Source organism: Lolium rigidum, chromosome 5 (assembly GCF_022539505.1).
Source record: "Lolium rigidum isolate FL_2022 chromosome 5, APGP_CSIRO_Lrig_0.1, whole genome shotgun sequence".
Taxonomy (NCBI): Eukaryota; Viridiplantae; Streptophyta; class Magnoliopsida; order Poales; family Poaceae; genus Lolium; species Lolium rigidum.
The window spans coordinates 78,821,091-78,831,748 of record NC_061512.1 but is presented as its reverse complement, the minus strand read 5'-3'; positions in this window follow the sequence as shown (position 1 = coordinate 78,831,748).

The window sequence follows — 10,658 nt, the reverse complement described above, 5'->3', positions numbered from 1 at the left end:
GATACAAGAACTCTGAAGCAATGTAAATCATTGAGGCTTAATTGACTCTTGTTCAGTCATATGCATGCGTGAGCATGTGCCAAGTAGATATAAATGAATTATTCAGAGGAGGATACCACAATGCCATACTTACTTATGAATAAAACAATGCAAGCAAACATCCATGACATGCTACTCATATTAATAAATTGGAGCTAAACATGAGAGATCATGAACTACAAGACTTTCTTAAATAACATATATCTCACATGAACCAACTAAGCATGCTCACATGGATGAGTATATGTACAGAAATGAAAACAAATAGAGTTCATACCAGCCTCTCACCACAATCAGATTGTCGTAGATCGTCATTATTGCCTTTTCACTTGTGTAGCTTGGATAATATGAAATGAAAACCACGCTCCAGCCACCGAAGACCATTGAACTCATAAAGAACTTTACAAACCAAAGAGGAACATCAAATATTTTTGGTGTTTTCGAATTTGAGAACAAGAACAAAAGGAAACAAGCAAACAAAGCAAAATCTTTTTGGGTTTTCTTATAGCAAACTAGCAATAGCAAATAAAGCGAAACAAATGCAAGAAACCAAGATAAACAAATGGTGAAGAGAAACAACAGAAATATTTTTGGTCTTTTTGTGTTTTGGGAAAGAAACAAAGCGAAAGCAAGGAATAGCAAACTAAAAGAAACACAGAAAAGCGAGATAGCAGAAATCTGCCAAAACTTGACAGCAGTACAGAAATCGATTTTTACAAAAATCTTACGTTGCTCAGTTCAAAAAGTGTTCAACTAATGAAAGTTAGATAACAACCTGGGGAACATGCACAAAAATTGGCTTCGCAAAATACAGTTCTGGCTGTGCGCACGAATGTTTACGGTAACAGCCCAGAATCTGTTTTCAGGCAGCACTTCCCCAAATATCATCTTCCTCTCATTAGAAAACCACTCAAAGAGACTAAACAAGTATATACAAGTATCCAGCAATCATAATATGCAAAGAATGAGTGATGCCGGTATACCTCCCCCCAAGCTTAGGCTTTTGGCCTAAGTGGAGTTCAACCCCATCGAGGGCCTGGGTTCCACGCCGGTGGATCATACGTGGAGTAGTCATAATAAGGTACCGATGCGGAAGAAAAGCGTGGGGGTTCCTCATACCCAGCTTGTGGATGCGAAGAGCTTGCTGCATCGGATGACGAGTCGAGGTGTTCCTCGACCTCATCCGTGTTGTCTCGTGCACGATGGCTTCCTCCCTCGATGTATGCGTTAACCGCACCTTCCGTGACCGACCAATCCTCCCCGGAATCAAAGTTAAACGAGAGAAGGTGCGAGCAATCCTACTAATTTTTCAACTTTCTTAGTCCTTGTCCAAGATTTCTTGTAAAATGTTATTCTATAAGACAGGTTCCCTAAATTAGACGAATTAGAAAGAAATTCATGCTTAATCATGGAAGCTATATCAAGTTTCTCCATAGGGAGCGGAATATCGAGACTGTGAGGTCCCACATTATGCATAGCTAATAAACGAGAGGCGATGAGATCCACAAATTCCTCCCTTCTCACGATTAGTGGCAAGTCTGTTAGCTATCAAAGCTCCCAAGTTATAAGTCCTATTACTTTGTAATGCAGCAGCTAGAAAGGCTAGATCCGGGATAGTTATTTTACCTCCATTCTTTCTCGCTAGAACGCACTTGGTAATGAAATAGGCGAAGTAACGAATAGCTGGGAAATGAATACTACTAATTTTACCATCATCTTCCGAGAAACTCCTTCCATGACAAATCATCTTGAAGAGGTCCAAGAGCTCTTGCGGCGATCCCTTTATCTTCTCGCATGATCCCCATTGCGGCACTTTAATTGCTGCACAAAAATCACTGAATGGCAAGTTGATAGTTTTATTATAAATTTTGTACTGAACCATGGGGTTAGATTGTGACCAATTGAATTTAAAATCTTGCACTACCGACATAGTCAGCTTCACATATTGGCATGGTTCCCCATCAACAAAATCATCCAATCCCGCACGAGAGATTAAATTTTGGACGTCCCGCAAAATCCCCGCACTTCTCATGAAATCCGCACACGGATAGTAAGTGGGATATACTCCTTCTTCCCGGTGAACTCTCATGACCTGTGGCACCTCCAACTCATGTTGGTTGAGTTGGTACCTACCTCCTTCCATTTTCTGAAATTTTCAACAAACAATATAAAACTTGATTTGGTGACATATAATTGAGGGAAACTACCATAGGAACTTGCTAGAGTACTAATCATGCATCAAAACTAGTTTCTACCACTTGGAACAAGCATGCAAGCTCACTAAACATGTTACCTACAGCAAGCAAAATATTCAAGATATACTCAACCAAACAAAATTCTATTTGGATAATCGAAGGAGTCACATACCGGAGAGAAAATGTGCCAAATTTCAAACAGAAATCTGGGCTGAGCAAAGAGATCGAAAAATCATGAGCTCTTGAGCAAAAACGCGAGTGAGAGAAAGTTGGTTCGAGTTTTTTCGGGAGAGAGAAGATGCTGGGAGAAAGAGATGAAGTAGTGGGGCAAGGAGGGGCCCACACCACATGGTGGCGCGCCCACCTCCTTGGCCGCGCCGGCCTGTGGTGTGGCACCCTGTGGTGCCCCACAGGTCATCCTCTGGTGCTCCCAGGTGCCTCGTCGAAAAATAGGACCAACGGTGTAATTTTCGCGAATTTTTGAAAACTTTGAAAAATGCACATTTCTGGGTATTAAGTTTATTATTACTAGCCAGGAAATTTTTTTAAATCTCAAATAAACTAAGAAACTTTGCAAATTAAAAATGCTACAGCAACTAAAGCAAGTGGAGGAAGAAAGAGATGTTGTTTACCTCCTCTATGCATATAAAAGGTATTTGTTAACAAGGTTGATCAAGTCTTGCCACCAAATAAATTTTACATAGCATATGAAGAAATAAACCTCAAATCAATCATGTTACCTTGAATTGTATTGATATGGATCCAATCACAAGAGTTTGATATTCTTCTTTAGGCTCATATATAGGACAATCGATGGTTCCCACTTTGATAGTTCTCACATGAGAAATAGTATTAACTCCGCACGCTTTTTCAATCCTCTTGGGGAAATAGACGGTGTGTTCCTTATCATCAACATTGAAAGTAACCTTTCCTTTATTGCAATCAATAACATCCTCTGCGGTGTTAAGAAAAGGTCTCCCAAGAATAATAGACATATTATCATCTTCGGGCATTTCCAACACAACAAAATCGGTTAATATCAAGCAATTATTAGTAACTTGAACAGGAACATCCTCACATATACCAACAGGAATAGCGAGTAGATTTATCGGCCATTTGCAAAGATATATCGGTAGGTATCAACTTATCTAAGTAAAGTCTCTTATAAAGAGAAAAGGGCATAACACTAACACCGGCGCCCAAGTAACATAGAGCAGTTTTAACATAATTATTCTTAATAGAACAAGGAATAGTAGGTATACCTGGGTCGCCCAACTTCTTTGGAACTTTGCCATTGAAAGAGTAATTAGCAAGCATAGTGGAAATTTCCTCATTGGGGATTTTCCTTTTGTTAGTAACAATATCTTTCATATACTTTGAATAAGGAGGCAATTTAATAGCATCGATCAAAGGGATTTGCAAGAATAAAGGTTTCATCCAATCACAAAATTTATTATAGTGTTCTTCTTCCTTTGATTTTAGTTTCTTAGCAGGAAAAGGCATTTGCTTTTGCACCCAAGGTTCTCTTTCATTACCATGTTTCTCAGCAATAAAATCTTCTTTAGTATACTTTTTATTTTTAGCATGCTTTTCGGGTTCTTTTTCAACCTCTTCTTTATCGGGAGTATCATTCTTATCATTATCTTTATCATGTTCATTACCACTTTCGGTTTCAAGCATCGAAATAGAAATACTATTAGGATCATTAACAGGTTCAGAGGATTCTACAACATTTCTATGTTTCTTCTTCTTTTTCTTAGATGGAGCACTAGTTTTAGTTTGTTGAGAATCTTGTTCAATTCTTTTGGGATGCCCTTCAGGATATAGAGGATCCTGGGTACACTACAAGGAAAACAGCTACTGCCGGCGAGCTAAAATGAGCTAATCCCGGCGCACTACAGCCCGCCAGAGCGAAGCCGCCGGTGATCCTATCTACTGCCGGCGCACAAGTTCATTCGCCGGACGTATACGAAACAATACCGGCGCAGTAGGCTAGGTTCGCCAGCGCTATGGGATTTTAAGATTAAAAAAAAAGGCTGCACATGCCCGCAGGCTGTGTCACATCACAGCTGGCAGGAAAATTACAAAGACCACCCTAAAAAGAAAAGAAAAACGCGATCAGGTCTGAAACATCTTCTCCACCGCCGACCGGAGCTCCGTGTCGCCGTCCTTGACGCGTCGGCGCTCGTCGTTCTTGCCGCCGTGGCCGTCGTAGACGGGGAAGAAGTGCCCAGGCAGGCGGTAGGACAGGCGGTGGAGGCCGTCGGTCGCCGCGGCTTCGCCGCTCCGGTGGCCACCATCCAAAGCGGGATGCGGTAGGAGCTCACCGGCGCCTTGACGAGGAGAGGTGGACCTCTGCGCCGTCCGGCAGCACGGAGCTCGAGGAGGCCACCGGCACCTGGTTCACGCTCCGGGAGCTCGAGGAGGCCACCGCGCCTTGACGGAGAGAGGAGGACCTCTGCGGTGTCCGGATCGACCTCGCCGGCGCTGTCGATGGAGATGTGGACCTCTGCAGCGTCCGGCAGCGCGGAGCTCGAGGAGGCCACCGGCGCCTTGACGAGAGGTGGACCTCTGCGGCGTCCGGATCGATCTCGTCGGCGCCGTCGATGGAGAGGTCGACCTCTGCGGCGTCTCTGCGGCGTCCGGCATCGCGGGATACCGACGTGCGGCGCGTGCGCCTCCATCTTGAGGTGCTCCAGTTTGTGCACTACGGAGAGCGGCGGAGCTAGTGCCGGCCGGCGAGCGTGCGGGAGAAAAACGCGAGGCGCGGTCGCAGTCAAAGCAACGCGAGAGAGGAGAAGGAAAGAGAGGCTCTGCTCTCTGCCGAGTGCCGATCCTGGGCATTTAATTTTTTTTCTGACCTTTTGTGTGGTGGTGAGCGGTGCAGAGACATGCATTTAATTTAATTACTGACCCATCACTTCATGGAGGCATGGAACTCGGCTCTGGCAGCACGCTTTCTCCTCACGAGAGCCTAGATTAGATTCCAACGCCTGCTATACCTGTGTGCATGCATGTGATGTCCAGATAAAAAATATCCCCGGCGGACTATGGTTTTACTCCGCCAGAAATGGTTACCTCGCGCTGGCGCCCCTGGTAGGTGGTCCGCCGGTGGTATGTGTCGGTATGTGTAACGCAGCAGCTGTAACTTCGCAAATCTGGCAGGTTCTTTAGCCCCGACGCAGCATAAAAAATGTTCGCCTGCACTTTACTTGTACCACCGGCGCACCAAAATAACAGTGCGCCGGCGGTAAATATCACCGGCGGACACTATTTTGGTGCGCCGGCGATAACCTGCGCAGCTATAGGCTTTTCCCTAGTAGTGGTAGAGACACCACCTCTAGTTGTTACTTCATAAGCATGTTTTTCTTTAGCATTATTTCCTAACAAGTCATTTTTCACTTTAGTGAGTTGATCAATTTGAGTTTGAACCATATGAAAATGTTTAACAAGCATCTTAACATCATTGGAGGTTCTCTCCACAATATCATGCAATTCACTAATAGCTTGAGAATTTTCAATTAAATGATTCTCTACTCTCATATTAAAATTTTCTTGCTTAACAATATAATTATCAAACTCATCTAAGCATTGCGCAGGAGGTTTTGAATACGGAATGTCTTCCCTAGTAAAGCGTTGAAGGGAATTTACCTCAATCATGGATGAAGGGGGAATTATCTCACATATATCTTCTATAGGAGGTAGATTCTTCACATCTTCAGATTTAATACCTTTCTCCTTGAGAGACTTCTTGGCTTCCCTCATATCTTCATCATTCAATTTAATTAAACCCCTCTTCTTCACTATTGGCGTTGGAGTTGGTTCAGGCGTAGTCCAATCATCATAATTCCGGCCTATTTTAGCCAATAATTCTTCAGCGTCGTCCGGAGTTCTTTTCCCGAAAACACAACCAAGCACAACTATCCGGGTATGCCCTAGACTCAATGGTTAGTCCACTATAAAATATATCAAGTAAATCATGCTTTTCTAAATCATGGTCGGGCGAGCTCTAATAAGAGAGCAAAATCTCGCCCAAGCCTCAAGCAATTTCTCTTCATCTCCTTGATCAAAATTATAAACTCTCTCGCAAAGCAGCATGTTGAGCACTAGCAGGAAAGTATTTCCGGAAGAAAACAGACAAGCAATTCTTTTGGACTTTTAATAGAGCTAGGTGGCAAACTATTATACCAAGTTTTAGCGTCATCCTTTAATGAGAATGGAAAGATTTTAGCAACAAAGTAAGTACGCTTCTTAACATCATCGAAAAACAAGCTACTCAAAGTAGATAACTCGGTCATGTGTTCAACAACACTTTCTTTTTCAGTACCACAAAAAGGTGTTTTCTCAACAATAGCTATATGAGATAGATCAAGAGAAAAATCATAATCTTTATCCCTAATGTTTATAGGAGATGTGGCAAATTTAGGATCGGGAGACAGTTTATATCTAACAAGTATGTTCAGCAAGCAACTTTTTAATTTTTCTTGCATCAGTAGTAGCATGGCATTTTTCAATAAAATCATCATCAAGTTCCACATAATCTTCATCAAGATCATCACTAGAGTATTCAAGTTCAGGTGTAGTAACATCAGGAGTTTCAGTATTTTCAATTTGTCTAGACCTAGCAATTTTAGCATCTAGAAAAGTTCCCAATGAACCACTATCATCAAGCACAGCAGAAATATTATCAGTATTATGAGAGTTCTCAGATTCAGCAGAAGTACCAGCATTTGAAGCATGTGGTGGTGAAACAAGTTTATCAATCACAGATGGTGAATCAAGAGCAGCGGAGGTACTCAGAGTTGTACCTTTTCTTGTAGTGGATGGTAATATGGCGACCTTAGTATCGCGAGTTTTACCCATGATGGAGAATTTGCAGCGAACAATATCAATCCAAGTGAACTTCCAAATAAAGCTATGCTCCCGGAACGGCGCCTGAAAATAGTCTTGATGACCCACAAGTATAGGGGATCGCAACAGGCCTTCGAGGGAAGTATTACCCAATTTATTGATTCGACACAAGGGGAGACAAAGAATACTTGAAAGCCTTAACAACGGAGTTGTCAATTCAGCCGCACTGGAAACAGACTTGCTCGCAAGAGTTTATCAGTAGTAACGGTTTTATAGCAGTAGCAGTAGTGAAATAACAGCAGCAGAGTAACAAAGACAGCAGTAGTGATTTTAGTAAACAACAGGATTAAAATACTGTAGGCACGGGGACGGATGACGGGCGTTGCATGGATGAGAGAAACTCATGTAACAATCATAGCAGGGCATTTGCAGATAATAATAAAATGGTATCCAAGTACTAATCAATCAATAGGCATGTGTTCCAATTATAGTCGTACGTGCTCGCAATGAGAAACTTGCACAACATCTTTTGTCCTACCAGCCGGTGGCAGCCGGGCCTCAAGGGAAACTACTCGGATATTAAGGTACTCCTTTTAATAGAGTACCGGAGCAAAGCATTAACACTCCGTGAACACATGTGATCCTCACATCGCTACCATTCCCTCCGGTTGTCCCGATTTCGTCACTTCGGGGCCATTGGTTCCGGACAGACGACATGTGTATACAACTTGCGGGTAAGATCATAAACAACGAATATCTTCATGAATCAATAACATGTTCAGATCTGAGATCATGGCACTCGGGCCCTAGTGACAAGCATTAAGCATAACAAGTTGCAACAATATCATAAAAGTACCATCTACTGGACACTAGGCACTATGCCCTAACAATCTTATGCTATTACATGATCAATCTCATCCAATCCCTACCATCCCCTTCAGCCTACAGCGGGGGAATTACTCACACATGGATGGGGGAAACATTGCTGGTTGATGGAGAGGCGTTGGCGGTGATGGCGGTGATGATCTCCTCCAATTCCCCGTCCCGGCGGAGTGCCATAACGGAGACTTCGGCTCCCGCGACGGAGTTTCGCGATGTGGCGGCGTTCGGAGGGTTTCGGCGACTTCGACTTCTCTCCGTGCGTTTTTAGGTCAAGGCGAATAAGTAGTCTGAAGGGGGCGTCGGAGGCCAGCCGAGGGGGCCACACCACATGGCCGCGCGGGCCCCCCCTGGGCCGCGCCGCCATGTGGTGTGGGGCCCTCGGGCCTCCACTTCAATTGTCCTTCTGGCTCCGTCAGTATTCTGGGAAAATAGGCCCTTTCGTCAAAATCCCGAGGTTTTTCCTGAAAGTTGGATTTCCGCACAAAAACGAGACACCGTAACAGCTTCGCTAAAAACAGCGTTAGTCCGTGTTAGTTGCATCCAAAATACACAAATTAGAGGCAAAACAATAGCAAAAGTGTTCGGGAAAGTAGATACGTTTTGGACGTATCAACAGCCAACACGATCAAGGCTACGCTGTGGAGGAGTATGCCGGCGGCGAAGCAGATCTAGTACTGTAGAGAGTCAGAGCTTTGGCGTGTGAGAGTATTTTTGAGCTAATGGGGCGAATGGTTGGTGGGTGGGTGTGGGCCTGTGGGGAGGGTTCGGGATCTAGGCAAGATATTTCATTGTTACCGAATGAGCCCTCCATGGTCGGTGGGTTGTAGCTTCCGGACCAGGGTTAAAAGGGTAAAACTGGTCACGGGATTTTCGAATGGATGCGGCGGGATGATTTGGCGCGCGGCCGAAATTTTCAGCTTCAAGCTACGAGCAGAACGACAAAAATAATGTTCTTCCCCGGGGAGCTCTCATTTCTTCCTCTTCTCTTTCTCCCTCGAGTCTTTCCCACTCCCCGGCTCCTCTCCCCCTTCTCTCCGGCGGCCTCGCCGCGGAGACGAGGCCGACTTCTCTCTCGTATATTGTACACCCTCCGAACTAAATTAATTGATTCAACTTTCCTTAGACGTGTATGTATCTAGAGTAAAAACATGTGTGGATACATCCATATTTAGATAAGCAAAGTTGAGTCGGCTAATTTGGATCCGAGGGAGTTAGTGTTGTTGTAAGCTTAGATCCAGGTGTTTCCCATGAGCAGAATGGCGCAATGGAGTCGGGGATCTCGTCATCGGCTTCGGATCCGGCTCGTGGTGAATCCGGCGGATCTTGCCGGCCAAACCCCGGTCCGGTGCCATCAATGTGATGGCGCTAACGGTGAGGCTTGCTTTGGTCGTGCTTCGGATCCGGCCAATGGGGAAGTCAAGCCGCTAAAGTTCACAAGCTCGGGGCATACGACGGCGTCATCCGTCTTGCCCGTGCACATCTTGGCCTTTCGGCGGCCCTTCTCGCAGCCAATATGCCGTTGCCGAGGCCCTTCTTCTCCTTCGTCCCGGCGACTACCGGCGACACCGTCCCAAGTGGTGCGTCCCCGGCGACGGAGTTGCTGGAAAGGATGCGGGGCAGAGATCTGATGTTCGGTCGAGAAGGACTCGATTGATTTTCTTCTATATGTTTTGGGGTCCTTTTTGTAAAGTTGCAGGTTCTATTAGTTATTGTCTAGTACTTTTGGTCCTCTATGTAATTTTTTGGACTAGTTTCCATTGGCACTGATAAACTTGAATTTTGACAAGTTCACAAGGAAAAAAATTCCTTTGCACATATGGCCTATCATGTATAAACATTCTTGAGATTTAAACTATATGTAATGTGCCATGCATTGACCCTAAACCATATATATGTAACTAACCCTAGCTGATCAAACCCTACTTAATTAAAACAAATAACCCTAAACTATACGCATGCACTTTATGCGCAAAGGCGCGGGTGCCTCTAATAATGTGTGTGCGCACTCGATCGATGATCCCTAAACCTTATACAACCCTGAAACCCTAATCCCTAATCCCTAAACCCTAAACACCCTAAACACTAAACCCTATACCCTAAACCCTAACCCTAACCCTAAACCCTAATTAAACCCTATATATAGGCCAACGACACTTAATTGTGCATCAAGCAGGCCAGGGTGCCTCGCGGTCCTCTAATTAAATTAAATGTGCCATGCATTAACCCTAAACCATATATATGTAACAAACCATAGCTAATCACGCGCAGAAAACTGATAGCTCATGATTTCCTGGATCACGCGCAGAGCGACACGCTCCAAAGTGTTCACCAGGCTCTCAGAATGGCGGTGCAGCGAATGAGCCACCATGAAGTTAATCTCCTGACGCAGCGACCTGGTGCGTTCTTCTGGACGGGGCGGACAGGTCCACTCCATCGAGCGCGCCTTCGGTGAGAACCCTTTCCACCTCGATGCCATGTGAGCGGGTCCCGTGAAAAGATCCGATGAGGTCGGCTTCGAGGACTCGCTTTGATCTCGTCATGCTTCTTATTGAGCTCGCTCGGTCGGATCCTCGTACTTGACCGGAGTGCCTTCCACCATCTCGGATGTAGATGGCGATGTGGTTGATGTCGACGATCGTCCCACCGGGCGTGCCGAATGTGTTGCGGTCGAAACCCACCGGCGAGCAGCCG